Source organism: Phyllobates terribilis, unplaced genomic scaffold (assembly GCF_046119375.1).
Source record: "Phyllobates terribilis strain yellow unplaced genomic scaffold, ASM4611937v1 Scaffold_12__6_contigs__length_324123572, whole genome shotgun sequence".
NCBI lineage: Eukaryota > Metazoa > Chordata > Amphibia > Anura > Dendrobatidae > Phyllobates > Phyllobates terribilis.
The window spans coordinates 175,975,081-175,993,717 of record NW_027362772.1 but is presented as its reverse complement, the minus strand read 5'-3'; the positions used below and the strand labels follow the sequence as shown (position 1 = coordinate 175,993,717).

General features: G+C 46.4%; 1 non-coding gene across 1 annotated transcript; it reads left to right on the top strand.

Moving 5' to 3' along the window:
* Positions 1 to 421: 421 nt before the first annotated feature.
* Positions 422 to 494, top strand: TRNAF-GAA (transfer RNA phenylalanine (anticodon GAA)). Its single transcript has one exon. It is a non-coding gene; the product is annotated as a tRNA-Phe (tRNA).
* Positions 495 to 18,637: the final 18,143 nt, after the last annotated feature.

Here is an 18,637-nt window from a genome sequence, read left to right as displayed (position 1 = left end):
AAAGTTTCACCACAATTTGGGACAAATGTTTTCACTTTCAACATTAACAATCAGTAGAATATTTTCTCTAAATTTGCATCTCCTATCTTCACTCCAATTGTTTGCACCTAAGAAAAAAATAAAGCTTGATGCAACATTATGCTTACAAATTGTGTTTTATGCTCAATCATCACCTGTCCTACAGAGACACAGTCAGAATTACCCTGGCGAATTGAGTAAATTTGAAAATGTAAAAAAAATGCAGAATTGCTGTTTTTTTCTATTCATTCACAAAGAATTAATGTAAGTTCTTAAATATGTACGCAAAATAGCGGGACTTTCAAATATAGATAATCTTGCAAAAACAAGTCAAAGTAAAAATAAATACATCCAGTTGTGACATCTACAGTGTGTTGAACATTCCTGAATCTAAATGTGTCCTGCTGAAATAGCTCAGTTAGGAGAGCGTTAGACTGAAGATCTAAAGGTCCCTGGTTCAATCCCTGGTTTTGGCAAAAGTTTTTTTCTTCACCCATTAAATTTTAAGCAGAAAATAAACAAAGCATATGGACTGACTGTTTACAGAGAATATAAAAATCCTAATCATTATAACTATCTACAGGAAATAAAATGATAGAAACTTGAGAACTGAACACTTTTAACTTTTGAGGAAAATAATATTTTTTGTAATTTTTCCTTCATTCTGGACGTCATCACTTTGTTTTATTTCAGTCTGACTTAGCTGTATGAGGATTTAAAGGAAACCTGATAGCTAATACGGGCAGCATGTATCAGACACTAGCTGAATGATTTCAGCCATTTATGTTTGACTATGAATCGCTGTGGCATTACTGAGACAAATATGCTTAAATAATATGCCAGGAACAAAGATGTTTGGGGAAAAAGCCAGGAAGGCAAAAAACACAAGCCCCAACTCAGGACCGTCATCTTTCATTCTAAAAATAGGGGTTTCCACGTTAATGGTAAGACAAAGAATCCACAGATTTGGCATTTCTGTAGCGAGCAGAGCCCAATTAAAATGTATGGGGTGCTTGTCTCCATTAGTGCAAGCTGGGCACTAAACTGGCTTATTTGCAATTCTGAATGTTGCAGAGTGAAAACACCTGTTGGACAATAATAGTAATTGCTGGTGTTGATGAATTCATTGTGAGGAGTAATTTATAAAATGGGATCACTTTGGAGTGGTTTCTGCTGTTTTGGAACTTTTGGAACTCCGCAAATGTCACCCTCAAAATATTCTTGAAAAATCTGCATTCCCAAAACCCAAATAGCACTCTTACTTTCAAAGCCCTGCTGTGTGACCAAACAGTAGTTTCTGAAGACATATGGGGCATCACCGCATTTCAATGAAATTGTGCAACTTTAGATATTTTCACAAGAAAAACTAAATATATATTGACCTAAATTTACCATTAATATAAAGTACAATGTGTTACAAAATAACACTATCAGAATCACGGGGATATGTTAAGCATTCCAGTGTTATTGCCACATAAATTGATACATGTCAAATTTAAAAAACGGTGCTTGGTCATGAAGCTCAAAATTGGCTGTAACTAATAGGTTACAAATCAATATTAAAATAAAAGAAATCATGGCATATTTTCTTTCATCACAAGTAATGCTCATCTTTCTACTGCTTAGCTTAGAAAGAGTTAAATTACAAAAGCAAAAAGAAGACAGGATGGCCGAGTGGTCTAAGGCGCTCTGTTCAGGTCACTGTCTCTCTTGGAGACATGGGTTCAAATCCCACTTCTGACATTAGAATTTTATTTCAAGAAATTGTACAGCTTCACTCCTGTTACTGATTAGTTGGGGGTCCGCTCTATTGGTGGCAATCTCAAATTGATAACTAAAAGTGATGGGGCTTAGCAAAACCAATTCTCAACGTTGGCACTTTGGCAGTATTCCTTGGGGTCTTTGAGGCAAATCTTAAATAGAGATGAGCGTTGTTCTACTCGAACTGTTCGCCAATCTCAAATTCGAGCTGTTTTGGACGGTGTTCGAGCCGTTCGGCGAACACGAACAATTTGAGAAAAATTTGGCTGTTCGAGGTTATGTTCGATAACTGTTCGTGCACCAAAATCATAACTGGAGTTTTTCTCAGTAATGATGAAAATTAATGTTAATACGCAGTTTGAGTGTACAGCGGGGTGGGGGGAGGAGCAGGGGATGGATCTCTGCAGGAACAATGAAGATCTCCATTTTTTTTTCTCTTTCCCGCATTTACAGTGGGGAGGTGCAATCTGTCAGCCTATCAGCAGCGCACACACGGAGCGAAGTGCTTTTTTTCACACAAGCAAGGGCATGTGTCAATGGCAGTGTATGTCACATGTCCTTGCCCTATAAGACCAAGCCATTTTCCCCGTCGCCACCATTTTCTCTCTGCTGCAGCTGCGTGTTAGATGGCACCGCTGTTGCTGTGTGCACTATACCTTGTTAATTTCAAGCCAATTTTCGCACAAATCTACAGATAGCTTGGGAGTAGGGAATAGTTGTGATTGCAGTCCTTTTAAGGACTAGGTTACAGCATTTCCTACGACTTTTATCAGGCAGCTCTGTGCTCTTAAATAGATAGATTTTGGGAGTAAAGACTAATTGTAATTGGAGTCCTTTTCAGGACTAGGTTACATCAGTTCCTATCAGTTTTTGCCAGGCAGGTCTGTGCCAGTGCTGTGCAAGTTTTTTTCACAGCAATTGGCTGAATCTAGCAAAGCTAATCCTTTTTGGCCTATTGCAGAGTGTGTTAGTCAGTGGAGTAGCCTATCTGTGTTGCAAGATATACCACCTGTGTATAGAATACCAATTTTTTTACTGCACCTAGTGAAGTAAAATCTTTTGGGCATAGCATCATTCTATTAGTCCATCTATACTGACCTCCATCAGGTTGCAAACTGAATATATTTTTTTCTGCATCTACCTCTGAAACAATATTGGGCTTCTAGCTGTGTGTGGGACTTGTTGTATTAGTCCATCTATACTGACCTCCATCAGGTTGCAAACTGAATATATTTTTTTCTGCATCTACCTCTGAAAAAATATTGGGCTTCTAGCTGTGTGTGGGACTTGTTCTATTAATCCATCTATACAGACCTCCATCAGGTTGCAAACTGAATATATTTTTTTCTGCATCTACCTCTGAAAAAATATGTGGCCTTCTAGCAGTGTGTGGGACTTTCTCTATTAGTCCATCTATACTGACCTCCATCAGGTTGCAAACTGAATATAATTTTTTTCTGCATCTAGCTCTGAAAAAATATTTGGCCTTCTAGCAGTGTGTGGGACTTTCTCTATTAGTCCATCTATACTGACCTCCATCAGGTTGAAAATTAAAAATAATTTTTATCTGCATCTACAGTACCTCTAAAAAAATATTTGGGCTTCTAGCTGTGTATGGGACTTGTTCTATTAGTCCATTTATACTGACCTCCATCAGGTTGCAAATTGAAGATAATTTTTATCTGCATCTAGCTCTGAAAAAATATTTGGCCTTCTAGCAGTGTGTGGGACTTTCTCTATTAGTCCATCTATACTGACCTCCATCAGGTTGCAAATTGAATATAATTTTTATCTGCATCTAGCTCTGAAAAAATATTTGGCCTTCTAGCAGTGTGTGGGACTTTCTCTATTAGTCCATCTATAATGACCTCCATCAGGTTGCAAATTAAAAATAATTTTTATCTGCATCTACCTCTGAAAAAATATTTGGGCTTCTAGCTGTGTGTGGGACTTGTTCTATTAGTCCATTTATACTGACCTCCATCAGGTTGCAAATTGAATATAATTTTTATCTGCATCTAGCTCTGAAGAAATATTTGGCCTTCTAGCAGTGTGTGGGACTTTCTCTATAAGTCCATCTATACTGACCTCCATCAGGTTGCAAATTAAAAATAATTTTTATCTGCATCTACCTCTGAAAAAATATTTGGGCTTCTAGCTGTGTGTGTGACTTGTTCTATTACTCCATCTATACTGACCTCCATCAGGTTGCAAACTGAATATATTTTTTTCTGCATCTACCTCTGAAAAAATATTGGGCTTCTAGCTGTGTGTGGGACTTGTTCTATTAGTCCATCTATACTGACCTCCATCAGGTTGCAAATTAAAAATAATTTTTATCTGCATCTAGCTCTGAAAAAATATTTGGCCTTCTTGCAGTGTGTGGGACTTTCTCTATTAGTCCATCTATACTGACCTCCATCAGGTTGCAAATTAAAAATAATTTTTATCTGCATCTACCTCTGAAAAAATATTTGGGCTTCTAGCTGTGTGCTGTACTTGTTCTATTAATCCATCTATACAGACCTCCATCAGGTTGCAAACTGAATATAATTTTTTTCTGCATCTAGCTCTGAAAAAATATTTGGCCTTCTAGCAGTGTGTGGGACTTGTTCTATTAGTCCACCTATACTGAACTCCATCAGGTTGCAAATTCAAAAAAATTTTTTGTCTGCATCTAGCTCTGAAAAAATATTTGGCCTTCTAGCAGTGTATGGGACTTTCTCTATTAGTCCATCTATACTGACCTCCATCAGGTTGCAAACTGAATATATTTTTTTTCTGCATCTACCACTAAAAAAATATTGGGCTTGTAGCTGTGTGTGGGACTTGTTCTATTAATCCATCTATACAGACCTCCATCAGGTTGCAAACTGAATAAAATTTTTTTCTGCATCTACCTCTGAAAAAATATTTGGGCTTCTAGCTGTGTGTGGGACTTGTTCTATTACTCCATCTATACTGACCTCCATCAGGTTGCAAATTGAATATAATTTTTTATTGCATCTAACCCAGCCAATAGTTTTGGCCTAATACCACAGTTTGTCCACTCAGCTCTGCTCCGTTCCCATCCATTGTTTTTTTGTGCAAACAACTCCAGAGTTGTGAATTAGTTAACCACCAAAATGAGTGGAAAAAGGCCTGCTGCTGGTGGAAAGGGGAATAAGCGTGTTGGGAAGGGGAAAAAAGGTTGTGTCCGTGGGGTAGGTGTTAAAGCAACAGTAACATCTGCAGAAGAAAGACCATCTTCCAGCCAAACTAAAATGTCTACTTCTTTTAGCGGACAATGTGATAAGATCCCTTTCTTACAGCCACGCCAATCGCTACAAATTCCAGATGAGGCACAAAAACAGCAGGTGCTTCAACGGATATCAAGTGCTCCTTTAAGTGGGCTCTCCTTCACATCAACTTCAACATCACAAATACTCCAGTCCTCAAAGGTGTCACCCCAATCGCACTTGCTTCCTCACAGCTCCCAAATCTCCAGCTGTCCGTCTGAGTATGAGGTAGAAAAAATGGTTGAGTCTGCAGAGCTGTTTACTCATACTATAGCCTGGGAATCAGAGGTCGACTCCAGCGCTTCTGTGAATCCAGACGAGGAAATGATCTGCACTGATGCCCAGAATCTTTATGAGTCGGATCCAGGACCAGACGCAGAAGGTTCTGACCATAATGTAGACCCTCATTCCCAAACTGTAACTCCTGTTGGTGGAGACAATGAGGAAGACGATGATGAGACTCAAATACCTGATTGTAGCGACAACTTTAGTTTTTTGTCAGGGCAGGAACAGGTTGGCTCTGAGGACGACGGGTGTGATAACGCACAGGGTGATGATGATGAGGTTGGAGATCCCACTTACTGTCAACCCACAGTCAGCCAAGAGATGAGGTCAGCAGAGGAGGTGGAGGAAGATGCTAGTGACGACGAGGTCAGGTTGCGCCTTCCTGGACAGAGACGTAGTACTGGAAGCACGTCAACAACTGCATCCTCAAACACAACTCTGCCTCTCACCACAAGTCGTGGTGGCTCTTCAGGTCGCATGGGTGCTAAGCCTTGCATAGCCTGGGCATTTTTTCAGATCGATAAAGATGACCCAACTCGTGTTATCTGTAACATTTGTCAGCAAAAGCTAAGTAGAGGCCAAAAATACATAGTTTGAGTACTTCATGCATGAACCGGCACATGGACATGAAGCATAAGTTGCAGTGGGAAGCTCAGTGTGCTACAATGCGGCCTAGCCGGCCGGGCCAACCACCGTCTGCCATATCTTGTGCATCCGCGGCCTCATCATCCTCTGTGATTGGGGGGACAGCAGTCACACCTGTTTTGGGGCGCAGACCTGCCACCTCTTTACCTGCAACAGCCAGCGTGATTGGCAGGTCATCATTTTCTTTGGAGGTGGTAACACCAGCTGGTGTTGAGCGCTGTCCGACATCGATAGCACCACCTTTGGATCAAGGCAACCTAACATGTCCGCCTGCATCTTCCTCACAGACCGGCAGTTTGCCGGGGACACCCTTATCAACCCCGTCTAAGCAAAATAGCCAGCCCTCGGTCCCTCAGATGTTGACAAGTAAAAGACCATTTCCTCCTAGCCATGAGAAAGCTAAGAGGTTGAATTTCACCATCTGCAAGCTCTTGGCTACGGAAATGCTGCCTTTCCGCCTGGTGGACACAGAGGATTTTTGAGACCTTATGTCCGTCGCAGTGCCCCAGTACCAGATGCCCAGTCGGCACTACTTCTCAAAGAAAGGTGTGCCTGCGCTCCACCAGCATATCGCACACAACATCACCGCTTCTTTGAGAAACTCTGTGTGTGACAGGGTGCATTTCAGCACAGACACTTGGACGAGTAGGCATGGACAGGGGCGTTACATGTCGCTGACTGGGCACTGGGTAACTATGGTGACAGCAGGACAAGGGGCTGCTGTCCAAGTCTTGCCGTCCCCACGAGTTGTGCGTCAATCCTCTTTATGTCAAAGTTCCTCCACTGCTTCTACCTCCTTAACCTCCTCTCGGTCTTCCACCTGCACCGAAAGCCTGTCTGGTCATGCCACAAGCTTTCTAACTGCGCAGAAGGGATCCTGCACACCTCCTTACTATGCTGGCAGTAGGGCTCAACGTCATCAGGCGGTTTTTACTTTGAAATGTCTGGGAAATGTGAGTCACACAGCTGAGGAGTTGTGGTCAGCTCTGGAGAGCCAATTTCATGAATGGTTGTCTCCACTGGACCTGAAACCAGGGAAGGCCGTGTGCGACAATGCTGCAAACCTGGGTGCGGCCCTTCGCCGGGGCAATGTCACACACGTGCCTTGTATGGCTCACGTGTTGAACCTGGTTGTCCAGCAATTTTTAGCCCACTATCCCAGACTAGATGGCCTTCTTCAGAGGGCACGGTCGCTGTGTGCTCACTTCCGCCATTCGCATCCCGCAGCTCAGCGACTTACATCTCTACAGAAGTTGTTGGGCCTGCCACTTCACCGGCTAAAATGCGATGTGCCTACCCGGTGGAATTCAACTCTGCACATGTTGCAGCGACTGTGGCAGCACTGACAAGCCCTGGTGCAATACGTTCTGACATATAGCCTGGGCCAACGAGATCCAGAGGTTGGGCAAATCGCGCTGGAGGAGTGGTCTCAGATCAGGGACCTATGCACCCTTCTGCACAGTTTTGAAATGGCGACGAAGATGTTTAGTGCTGACGATGCCATTATCAGCATGACTATTCCGGTGATTTACATGCTGGAGCACATGTTAAACAGAATTCGGAGTCAGGTGGTGGCACAAGAGGAGGTGGAGGAAGTAGAGGAGGAGGAGTTGTATGCGGAAGAGCTAACATCTGCAAGGTCCAGACGGTCGGCAGCACCAAGGCGGCAGGCATGTGAGGGTGGGGGAGATGGTTTTACCAGGGCACATGGTAGCAGCCAAACTAGTGAGGAAGGTGCAGGAGCCCAGGAAGAAGTGGAGGACGAACTGATGGAAGACTCATCAGATGAGGGAGACCTTGATCACATTTCTGTTGTGCGAGGTTGGGGGGAGAGGACAGAGGAAGGAAGCATGATTGTTACCTCACCACCAACACAACAGGGACTTGGTGCTCCTGAATGCGCAACACACATGATTGCCTTCTTGCTGCACTACCTGCAACATGACCCTCGAATTGTGAGAATTAGAAATAATCCTGACTACTGGGTTGCCACACTGTTAGATCCCCGGTACAAAAGTAAATTTGCAGAAATTATTCCTGCCATAGAAAGGGATGCACGCATGCAGGAGTATCAGCAGAGACTGTTGCAGAATCTTACATGTGCTTTTCCACAAAACACCAGTGGTGCACGTAGTGAATCTCACAGTTCCAACTTGCCAACCGTGGGACCGTCAAGTGTTCAGCACTCAAACCGTAACAGAACCACAGTATCTGCTGGTAACATCAATTTTGCGGAATCATTTCACCACTTTTTTAGCCCATCCTTTGCAAGGCCACAGGAGACAAGAAGTCTGACACATAGTCAACGCCTAGAGACGATGGTACAGGAGTATCTCCAAGTAAACATTGAAGCCATGACTGTGTCACTGGACCCTTGTTCTTTTTGGGCTTCCAATCTGGATAAATGGCCGGAGCTAGCCACTTACGCCTTGGAGATCTTGTCATGCCCCGCAGCCAGCGTACTGTCTGAACGTGTGTTCAGCGCTGCTGGTGGTGTGCTGACAGATAAGCGCACGCGGCTCTCCACTGATAATGTAGACAGACTCACGTTCATAAAGATGAACAAATCATGGATCCGAAACGACTTTTCTACCCCTGTGTCATCCTGGGGAGAGTAAAAGCTTGATGATTGGTTAAAATCACCTCACCAACCGTTTTAAGCTTTCAAATTACTAATCATGTTTATCTGTATCTTGGCTGGAAAATAATTTGGGCTTCGTAGCAGTGTGCAGCACTGATTCTATTAGGCCATCTATAATAAGCTCCACCAGATTTAAAATTACTAATCATTTTTATCTGTATCTTGGCTGGAAAATAATTTGGGCTTTGTAGCAGGTGCAGCACTGATCCTATTAGGCCATCTATACTAAACTCCACCAGATTTAAAATTAATAATAATTTTTAGCTGCATCTAGCCCGGAAAATAATTTTGGGGCTCCGAGATGCGCAAGACACATAAGTGCCTTCTTGCTGCACTACCTGCAACATGACCCTCATATTGTCAGAATTCGAAGTAATCATGACTACTGGGTTGCCACACTCTTAGATCCCCCAAACTTTTCGATCAACCTTTTCATTTTAATAAAGACCAAAAAAATGGTCATTTTTTAAATTATAAGCATTAGCAGGTTATTAGAAACTGAAATCAAACAGTTTTCAACTCAAAACTTTATTCTATGTGATGTTACATCTTCACATAGGACCACTTGTTCGAAAGGAGCTTCTGAACTCTCTCGTCCATTGAATTTGTCAGGTTTTGGATGGTTTCTGCTTCAATTGTTTTGCATGAGGACAGAATACCCTCCCAGAGCTGTTGCTTAGATGTGAACTGCCTCCCGCCATCATAGACACTCCTTTTGATGATGCTCCAGAGGTTCTGAATGGGGTAGAGGTCAGGGGAGCATGGGGGTCACACAATAAGGTTGTCCCCTTTTATGCCCATATCAGCCAGAGATGAAGATGTGTTATGTGCAGCATGAGATGGTGCATTATCATGCATAAAAATGATCTTGCTGTGGAATACACTGTTCTTCTTCTTGAACCATGGCAGGAAGTGCTGTTTGAGAAAATGCACATACATTATGGAGTTCATCTTTACCCCTTCAGGGATCCTAAAGGGGCCGACAATCTCTCTCCCCATGATTCTAGCCCAAAACATTACTCCACCTCCTCCTTGTTGGCGCTGTAGCCGTGTTTGCGTGGGGTGTCCATCAACCAGCCATCCTCCACTCCATCCATCTGAACCATCGAGCGCTGCACGGCACTCATCCGTGAACAAAACAGTTTTGAAATCAGTCTTCATGTAATGTTTGGCCCACTAGAGCCGTTTCTGCTTGTGTGAAGTGGATAGAGGAGGTCGATAGGATGGCGTATGCACAGCTGCAAACCTCTGAAGGACCTGCATCTTGTTGTTCGGGGGACATTGGAGGCACCAGCAGCTTCAAAAACTTGTCTGCTGCTATGACAAGGCTTTTTTGCCACTACTCTTTTAACCTGACGTAATTGCCTGTAGGAAAGAGTCCTCAATTTGCCCTTATCAGCACGCACACGTGTGTACTGTGAATCAGCTACATACTTCTTGATTGCCATGACACTTCATCCTGATCATCGCACAATGTTGATTGTAGTCATGCCTTGACCTAAACACTCCACAATTTGTTGCTTCTCAGCAGCCGACACATCCTTTTTCTTTCCCATTTTGGCAGAAAATGTAGGCTGCTTAATAATGTGAGACAGCCTTCTTACGTAGTCTTGCCTTTCATTGGACACACCTGCCAAACTAATTAGCACAGGTGTCTGCAATTGCTTATAGTGATATAAAGAGCCCTGACACACATCACCATCAATGAGTTTCACTGACAAACAAATAAATTCTTCCCTTATCACTCCTAAACACTTTTTGCATAATAATTTGGAACACAGTGTACATGTGCTTTTCCACACAACACCAGTGGTTCACGTAGTGAATCTTACAGTTCTAACTTGCCATCCGTGGTCTGTATGGAGTTGTTCAATAAAGGGCCCAAAATTAAGATAACATAGATGGGAGAGGTCTCTATGAATAGGAATTCCTAAGTATTTGATACCCTGTGAGGACCAGACAAAGGGAAAGTTGGACTGGATGGAATCCTGTATGGATTTGGGGAGGGAGACATCGAGGGCCTCAGACTTCGCTGCATTGATTTTAAAATTTGACCATGTAACAAAGTGATCTATTTCAGCCATAACAGCATGGATGGATATATGTGATTGAGTGATATATACTAGGACATCATCAGCAAATAGAGAGCACTTGTACTCGGTGCCTCCCACCTGAATCCACCTAATATTGGGGTTATGGCGAATTGATGAGAGCAGGTGCTCCGTCACTAGGATGTATAAGAGAGGGGACAGAGGACATCCCTGCCTTGCCCCATTGGTGATTGTGAAAGGTGATGAAAATGTTCTGATGCACCCCCTGGGCCTTGGGACACCCGGAGCCGGACCCTTTTTGGTGGATGCTGGTGGTTGTAGTCTCCATGGCGGCGACCCGGTTCCGTGGCTCAGGGCGGTCAAACCAGTGGCGGAACTATTTATGTGGTTTTGATGTTTAAATGTCCGACTACGCCACCCGTGGATTGCGGTCAGAGTGAACCGCCGCTGCAGGGCAGACCGCTGAGGCTGGTGTTGTGGGTGCAGCAGAGCGTAGCATAACTCCCCACGGGAGGAGTATAGCCTCAGGGCAGTGTATGCGGAGGATGGGGTTGATGGTGCAGGGCAGCAGCAGTAATGACACAGAGTCAGTGATGCAGTCCAGGGCCTTTACTCACAGTTCTTATTATCCAGATCACGTCTGCAGGTAACGGCTGCCCACGTCGTACTGTGCTCACCAGGTGAGGGGCTCAGACAACTCCCAGATAACTTTGGAGCGCTTCACAGGACCCCCTTTGTGTGTCCTTTGTCTTGCCTTTCTTACCAACCCTTCTGTCCGACTGCCTCGGGCCTCCTCTTGGTAAACTTGGCACCAGTTTCCCTGACCCTATGTTGTGCCTTCCTAGCGGGTGTAGCGAGGGGCTGCACCACATAAAATGTCACAGCCTCCTGTTTCTAGCTGAGGGTCGTTTCCTGCCTCCACTAGTTTCGGGGACCGGTCTCCCCCTTTGGCCTGACCCCTCCACGCAGGTGGATTCGGGCGTGCGGTGGCGACTCGCCCGTCCCACCCCTGGGATCCCTTCGTTCCTCGTTCCTGGAGCCTTCTCCGCTCCTCTCCCTTCATTCTCACTCTTCCAGGCCTGGGCCTCTGTTACTAGGCCCGCCTCCGGAGCAGAGCTCATGCAGAGCCCCTGCTCCCTGCCACTTCTGCTCAGACTTCTCTGCACTGAACTAAGATGGTGCCCACCTTTTATACTCCCTTCTCAATGCACCCAGGAACTGCTTCCTCCCTGCTCCTGCACTACAGGGTTCCCCTTCCTCAGTGTTCCCTCCCCCCACTCCAGCCAGGGACAGGGACTGTCGTGCCCATCTCAGGGGCATATTGGTCGCCCTGCCCCACGGCAATGTGGTGTAATGCATGCAGGTGTCGGATCCTGATCCACACTACATCCTTACCTGAGAGTGAGCTATCACACCTCTGGGTGAGGTGCAATACCTCTGTAGCAACCGAGCCCTCAGGGTGCTACAGTTCCATTTATCTTCAGCCTAGGTGACGTATTGCGATACAGGGCCGTGATTTTGGCTATAAAAGGGTCCCCTAGACCCCTACCCCAAGCTTTTAAGAGAATCATATATGGCGTGCCAGGAGACTCTATGTAATGCTTTCTCAGCATCCAACGAGAGTATCTAATTACAAATTTTTAACTGCATCTAGCCCAGGAAATACTTTGTGCCTAGTAGCAGTGTCTGCTAGTCAGCGGATTATCCCGGCTGTTAAGCAAGCTACACCACCTGTAGTTTGGACACTTAATTTTTTCAAAGGAAATGCTTCGGGACCACGGGATACTCAGTGAAGAGCATCAGGAGGCACCCCAAGGCATAGGGGCTGGGACTGGCAGTAGGATGCCTTGCGGTGGACAGCCGAGCTCAATCCTTATAAAAGCTTTTTAACTGCAGCAGCTTTAGTGGACGCTACTGGAGCTGGAATTACGCGGCTGCTGGCATGAGACTTGCCCTCCAATAGATCCTTGTAAATGGATTTAAAGTGTATTCATTCAAATTAGAGAGACAATTTAAATTAAAAAGCTTAGAGCTGCCTCCACCACAGGGGGACTCACTCGACCCACCAGCGGACAGGCACCAGTATTGGGAGAGGGGGGCTGGCCGTCAGGGTTCACCGCGGCTCTGGCACAAACCCGGCGACGCGGAGGTGGCACAGGCAGGAGCGGACTGAACGTGTCGGCTTCTCACTTTTTGGATTTTAGAAGGGCATGACATGCCTATATCTGTGTCTCCCCCTCCTTTTACTCCTCCACCTCTTTTCTTTTCGCATGACTATATGTACTTGTCACTTTTCCATGTGTTAGTTGTGTCTTCTGAGCAGTTTGTCAGCTTTTGGACACCTTTGAAGGTGTTTTCTATGTGTTTCTATGTGTTTTTGCTTGCCTGCCATTGGTTTTAAGGGTGTTCGAAGGTGTTCGACGAACAGTTCGACGAACACACGGGTGTTCGACGAACCGAACCGAACTCGAACACTACGGGGGTGGCTCAACACTACCAGTAAGTCTAATTTCTGATTTTTTTACCTCAGGCATCAATAGACTATAAATATACTTAATAAACAAAAGCTAAAAGAACAGATGAACATAGTTTAACAAGTCTGAAATGCGCATGTGATACTGACATCAAAGTTTCACCACATTTTGGGACAAATGTTTTCACTTTCAACATTAACAATCAGTAGAATATTTTCTCTAAATTTGCATCTCCTTTCTTCACTTTAATTGTTTGCACCTAAGAAAAAAATAAAGCTTGATGCAACATTATGCTTACAAATTGTGTTTTATGCTCAATTATCACCTGTCCTACAGAGACACAGTCAGAATTACCCTGACGAATTGAGTAAATTTGAAAATGTAAAAAAAATGCAGAATTGCTGTTTTTTTCTATTCATTCACAAAGAATTAATGTAAGTTCTTAAATATGTACGCAAAATAGCGGGACTTTCAAATATAGATAATCTTGCAAAAACAGGTCAAAGTAAAAATAAATACATCCAGTTGTGACATCTACAGCGTGTTGAACATTCCTGAATCTTAATGTGTCCTGCTGAATAGTGTTGAGCCACCCCCGTAGTGTTCGAGTTCGGTTCGTCGAACACCCGTGTGTTCGCCGAACTGTTCGTCGAACTGTTCGTCGAACACCTTCGAACACCGTTAAAACCAATGGCAGGCAAACAAAAACACATAGAAACACATAGAAAACACCTTCAAAGGTGTCCAAAAGCTGACAAACTGCTCAGAAGACACAACTAACACATGGAAAAGTGACAAGTACATATAGTCATGCGAAAAGAAAAGAGGTGGAGGAGTAAAAGGAGGGGGAGACACAGATATAGGCATGTCATGCCCTTCTAAAATCCAAAAAGTGAGAAGCCGAGACGGCCAGTCCGCTCCTGCCCGTGCCACCTCCGTGTCGCCGGGTTTGTGCCAGAGCCGCGGTGAACCCTGACGGCCAGCCCCCCTCTCCCAATACTGGTGCCTGTCCGCTGGTGGGTCGAGAGAGCCCCCCTGTGGTGGAGGCAGCTCTAAGCTTTTTAATTTAAATTGTCCCTCTAATTTGAATGAATACACTTTAAATCCATTTACAAGGATCTATTGGAGGGCAAGTCTCATGCCAGCAGCCGCGTAATTCCAGCTCCAGTAGCGTCCACTAAAGCTGCTGCAGTTAAAAAGCTTTTATAAGGATCGAGCTCGGCTGTCCACCGCAAGGCATCCTAGTGCCAGTCCCAGCCCCTATGCCTTGGGGTGCCTCCTGATGCTCTTCACTAAGTATCCCGTGGTCCCGAAGCATTTCCTTTGAAAAAATTAAGTGTCCAAACTACAGGTGGTGTAGCTTGCTTAACAGCCGGGATAATCCGCTGACTAGCAGACACTGCTACTAGGCACAAAGTATTTCCTGGGCTAGATGCAGTTAAAAATTTGTAAGTAGATACTCTCGTTGGATGCTGAGAAAGCATTCCATAGAGTCTCCTGGCACGCCATATATGATTCTCTTAAAAAGCTTGGGGTAGGGGTCTAGGGGACACTTTTATAGCCAAAATCACGGCCCTGTATCACAATACGTCACCTAGGTTGAAGATAAATGGAACTGTAGCACCGAGGGCTCGGTTGCTACAGACGTATTGCACCTCACGCAGAGGTGTGATATCTCACTCTCAGATAAGGATGGAGAGTGGATCAGGACCCGACACCTGCATGCATTACACCACATTGCCGTGGGGCAGGGCGACCAATATGCCCCTGAGATGGGCACGACAGTCCCTGTCCCTGGCTGGAGTGGGGGGAGGGAACACTGAGGAAGGGGAACCCTGCAGTGCAGGAGCAGGGAGGAAGCAGTTCCTGGGTGCATTGAGAAGGGAGTATAAAAGGTGGGCACCATCTTAGTTCAGTGCAGAGAAGTCTGAGCAGAAGTGTCAGGGAGCAGGGGCTCTGCATGAGCTCTGCTCCGGAGGCGGGCCTAGTAACAGAGGCCCAGGCCTGCAAGAGGGAGAAGGAAGGAAGAGGAGCGGAGAAGGCTCCAGGAACGAGGAATGAAGGGATCCCAGGGGTGCGGACGGGCGAGTCGCCACCGCACGCCCGAATCCACCTGCGTGGAGGGGTCAGGCCAAAGGGTGAGACCGGTCCCCGAACTAGTGGAGGCAGGAAACGACCCTCAGCTAGAAACCGGAGGCTCTGACATTTTATGTGGCGCAGCCCCTTGCTCCACCCGCTAGGAAGGCACCACATAGGGTCAGGGAAACTGGCGCCAAGTTTACCAAGAGGAGGCCCGAGGCAGCCGGACAGAAGTGTTGGTAAGAAAGGCCAGACAAAGGACACACAAAGGGGGTCCTGTGAAGCGCTCCAAAGTTATCTGGGAGTTGTCTGAGCCCCTCACCTGGTGAGCACAGTACGACGTGGGCAGCCGTTACCTGCAGACGTGGTCTGGATAATAAGAACTGTGAGTAAAGGCCCTGAACTGCATCACTGACTCCGTGTCAGTACTGCTGCTGCCCTGCACCATCACCCCCATCCTCCGCATACACTGCCCTGAGGCTATACTCCTCCCGTGGGGAGTTATGCTACGCTCTGCTGCACCCACAACACCAGCCTTAGCGGTCTGCCCTGTAGCGGCGGTTCACTCTGACCGCAATCCACGGGTGGCGTAGTCGGACATTTAAACATCAAAACCACATAAATAGTTCCGCCACTGGTTTGACCGCCCTGAGCCACGGAACCGGATCGCCGCCACGAAGACTACAACCACCAGCATCCACCAAAAAGGGTCCGGCTCCGGGTGTCCCAAGGCCCAGGGGGTGCGTCAGAACATTTTCATCACCTTTCACAATCACCAATGGGACAAGGCAGGGATGTCCTCTGTCCCCTCTCTTATACATCCTAGTGACGGAGCACCTGCTCTCATCAATTCGCCATAACCCCAATATTAGGTGGATTGAGGTGGGAGGCACCGAGTACAAGTGCTCTCTATTTGCTGATGATGTCCTAGTATATATCACTCAATCACATATATCCATCCCTGCTGTTATGGCTGAAATAGATCACTTTGTTACATGGTAAAATTTTAAAATCAATGCAGCGAAGTCTGAGGCCCTCGATGTCTCCCTCCCTAAATCCATATAGGATTCCATCCAGTCCAACTTTCCCTTTGCCTGGCCCTCACAGGGTATCAAATACTTAGGAATTCCTATTCATAGAGACCTCTCCCATCTATGTTATCTTAATTTTGGGCCCTTTATTGAACAATTCCATACAGACCACGGTTGGCAAGTTGGAACTGTGAGATTCACTACGTGCACCACTGGTATTTTGTGGAAAAGCACATGTAAGATTCTGCAACAGTCTCTGCTGATACTCCTGCATGCGTGCATCCCTTTCTATGGCAGGAATAATTTCTGCAAATTTACTTTTGTACCGGGGATCTAACAGTGTGGCAACCCAGTAGTCAGGATTATTTCTAATTCTCACAATTCGAGGGTCATGTTGCAGGTAGTGCAGCAAGAAGGCACTCATGTGTGTTGCGCATCCAGGAGCACCAAGTCCCTGTTGTGTTGGTGGCGAGGTAACAATCATGCTTCCTTCCTCTGTCCTCTCCCCCCAACCTCGCACAACAGAAATGTGATCAAGGTCTCCCTCATCTGATGAGTCTTCCATCAGTTCGTCCTCCACTTCTTCCTGGGCTCCTGCACCTTCCTCACTAGTTTGGCTGCTACCATGCGCCCTGGTAAAATCATCTCCCCCACCCTCACATGCCTGCCGCCCTGGTGCTGCTGACCGTCTGGACCTTGCAGATGTTAGCCCTTCCGCATACAACTCCTCCTCCTCTACTTCCTCCACCTCCTCTTGTGCCACCACCTGACTCCGAATTCTGTTTAACATGTGCTCCAGCATGTAAATCACCGGAATAGTCATGCTGATAATGGCATCGTCAGCACTAAACATCTTCGTCGCCATTTCAAAACTGTGCAGAAGGGTGCATAGGTCCCTGATCTGAGACCACTCCTCCAGCGTGATTTGCCCTACCTCTGAATCTCGTTGGCCCAGGCTATACGTCAGAACGTATTGCACCAGGGCTTGTCGGTGCTGCCACAGTCGCTGCAACATGTGCAGAGTTGAATTCCACCGGGTAGGCACATCGCATTTTAGCCGGTGAAGTGGCAGGCCCAACGACTTCTGTAGAGATGTAAGTCGCTGAGCTGCGGGATGCGAACGGCGGAAGTGAGCACACAGCGACCGTGCCCTCTGCAGAAGGCCATCTAGTCTGGGATAGTGGGCTAAAAATTGCTGGACAACCAGGTTCAACACGTGAGCCATACAAGGCACGTGTGTGACATTGCCCCGGCGAAGGGCCGCACCCAGGTTTGCAGCATTGTCGCACATGGCCTTCCCTGGTTTCAGGTCCAGTGGAGACAACCATTCATGAAATTGGTTCTCCAGAGCTGACCACAACTCCTCAGCTGTGTGACTCACATTTCCCAGACATTTCAATGTAAAAACCGCCTGATGACGTTGAGCCCTACTGCCAGCATAGTAAGGAGGTGTGCAGGATCCCTTCTGCGCAGTTAGAAAGCTTGTGGCATGACCAGACAGGCTTTGGGTGCAGGTGGAAGACGGAGAGGAGGTTGAGGAGGCAGAAGCAGTGGAGGAAAAATGACATAAAGAGGATTGACGCACAACTCGTGGGGACGGCAAGACTTGGACAGCAGCCCCTTGTCCTGCTGTCACCATAGTTACCCAGTGCCCAGTCAGCGACATGTAATGCCCCTGTCCATGCCTACTCGTCCAAGTGTCTGTGCTGAAATGCACCCTGTCACACACAGAGTTTCTCAAAGAAGCGGTGATGTTGTGTGCGACATGCTGGTGGAGCGCAGGCACACCTTTCTTTGAGAAGTAGTGCCGACTGGGCATCTGGTACTGGGGCACTGTGACGGACATAAGGTCTCGAAAATCCTCTGTGTCCACCAGGCGGAAAGGCAGCATTTCTGTAGCCAAGAGCTTGCAGATGGTGAAATTCAACCTCTTAGCTTTCTCATGGCTAGGAGGAAATGGTCTTTTACTTGTCCACATCTGAGGGACCGAGGGCTGGCTATTGTGCTTAGACGGGGTTGATAAGGGTGTCCCCGGCAAACTGCCGGTCTGTGAGGAAGATGCAGGCGGACATGTTAGGTTGCCTTGATCCAAAGGTGGTGCTATCGATGTCGGACAGCGCTCAAGACCAGCTGGTGTTACCACCTCCAAAGAAAATGATGACCTGCCAATCACGCTGGCTGTTGCGGGTAAAGAGGTGGCAGGTCTGCGCCCCAAAACAGGTGTGACTGCTGTCCCCCCAGTCACAGAGGATGAAGAGGCCGCGGATGCACAAGATATGGCAGACGGTGGTTGGCCCGGCCGGCTAGACCGCATTGTAGCACACTGAGCTTCCCACTGCAACTTATGCTTCATGTCCATGTGCCGGTTCATGCA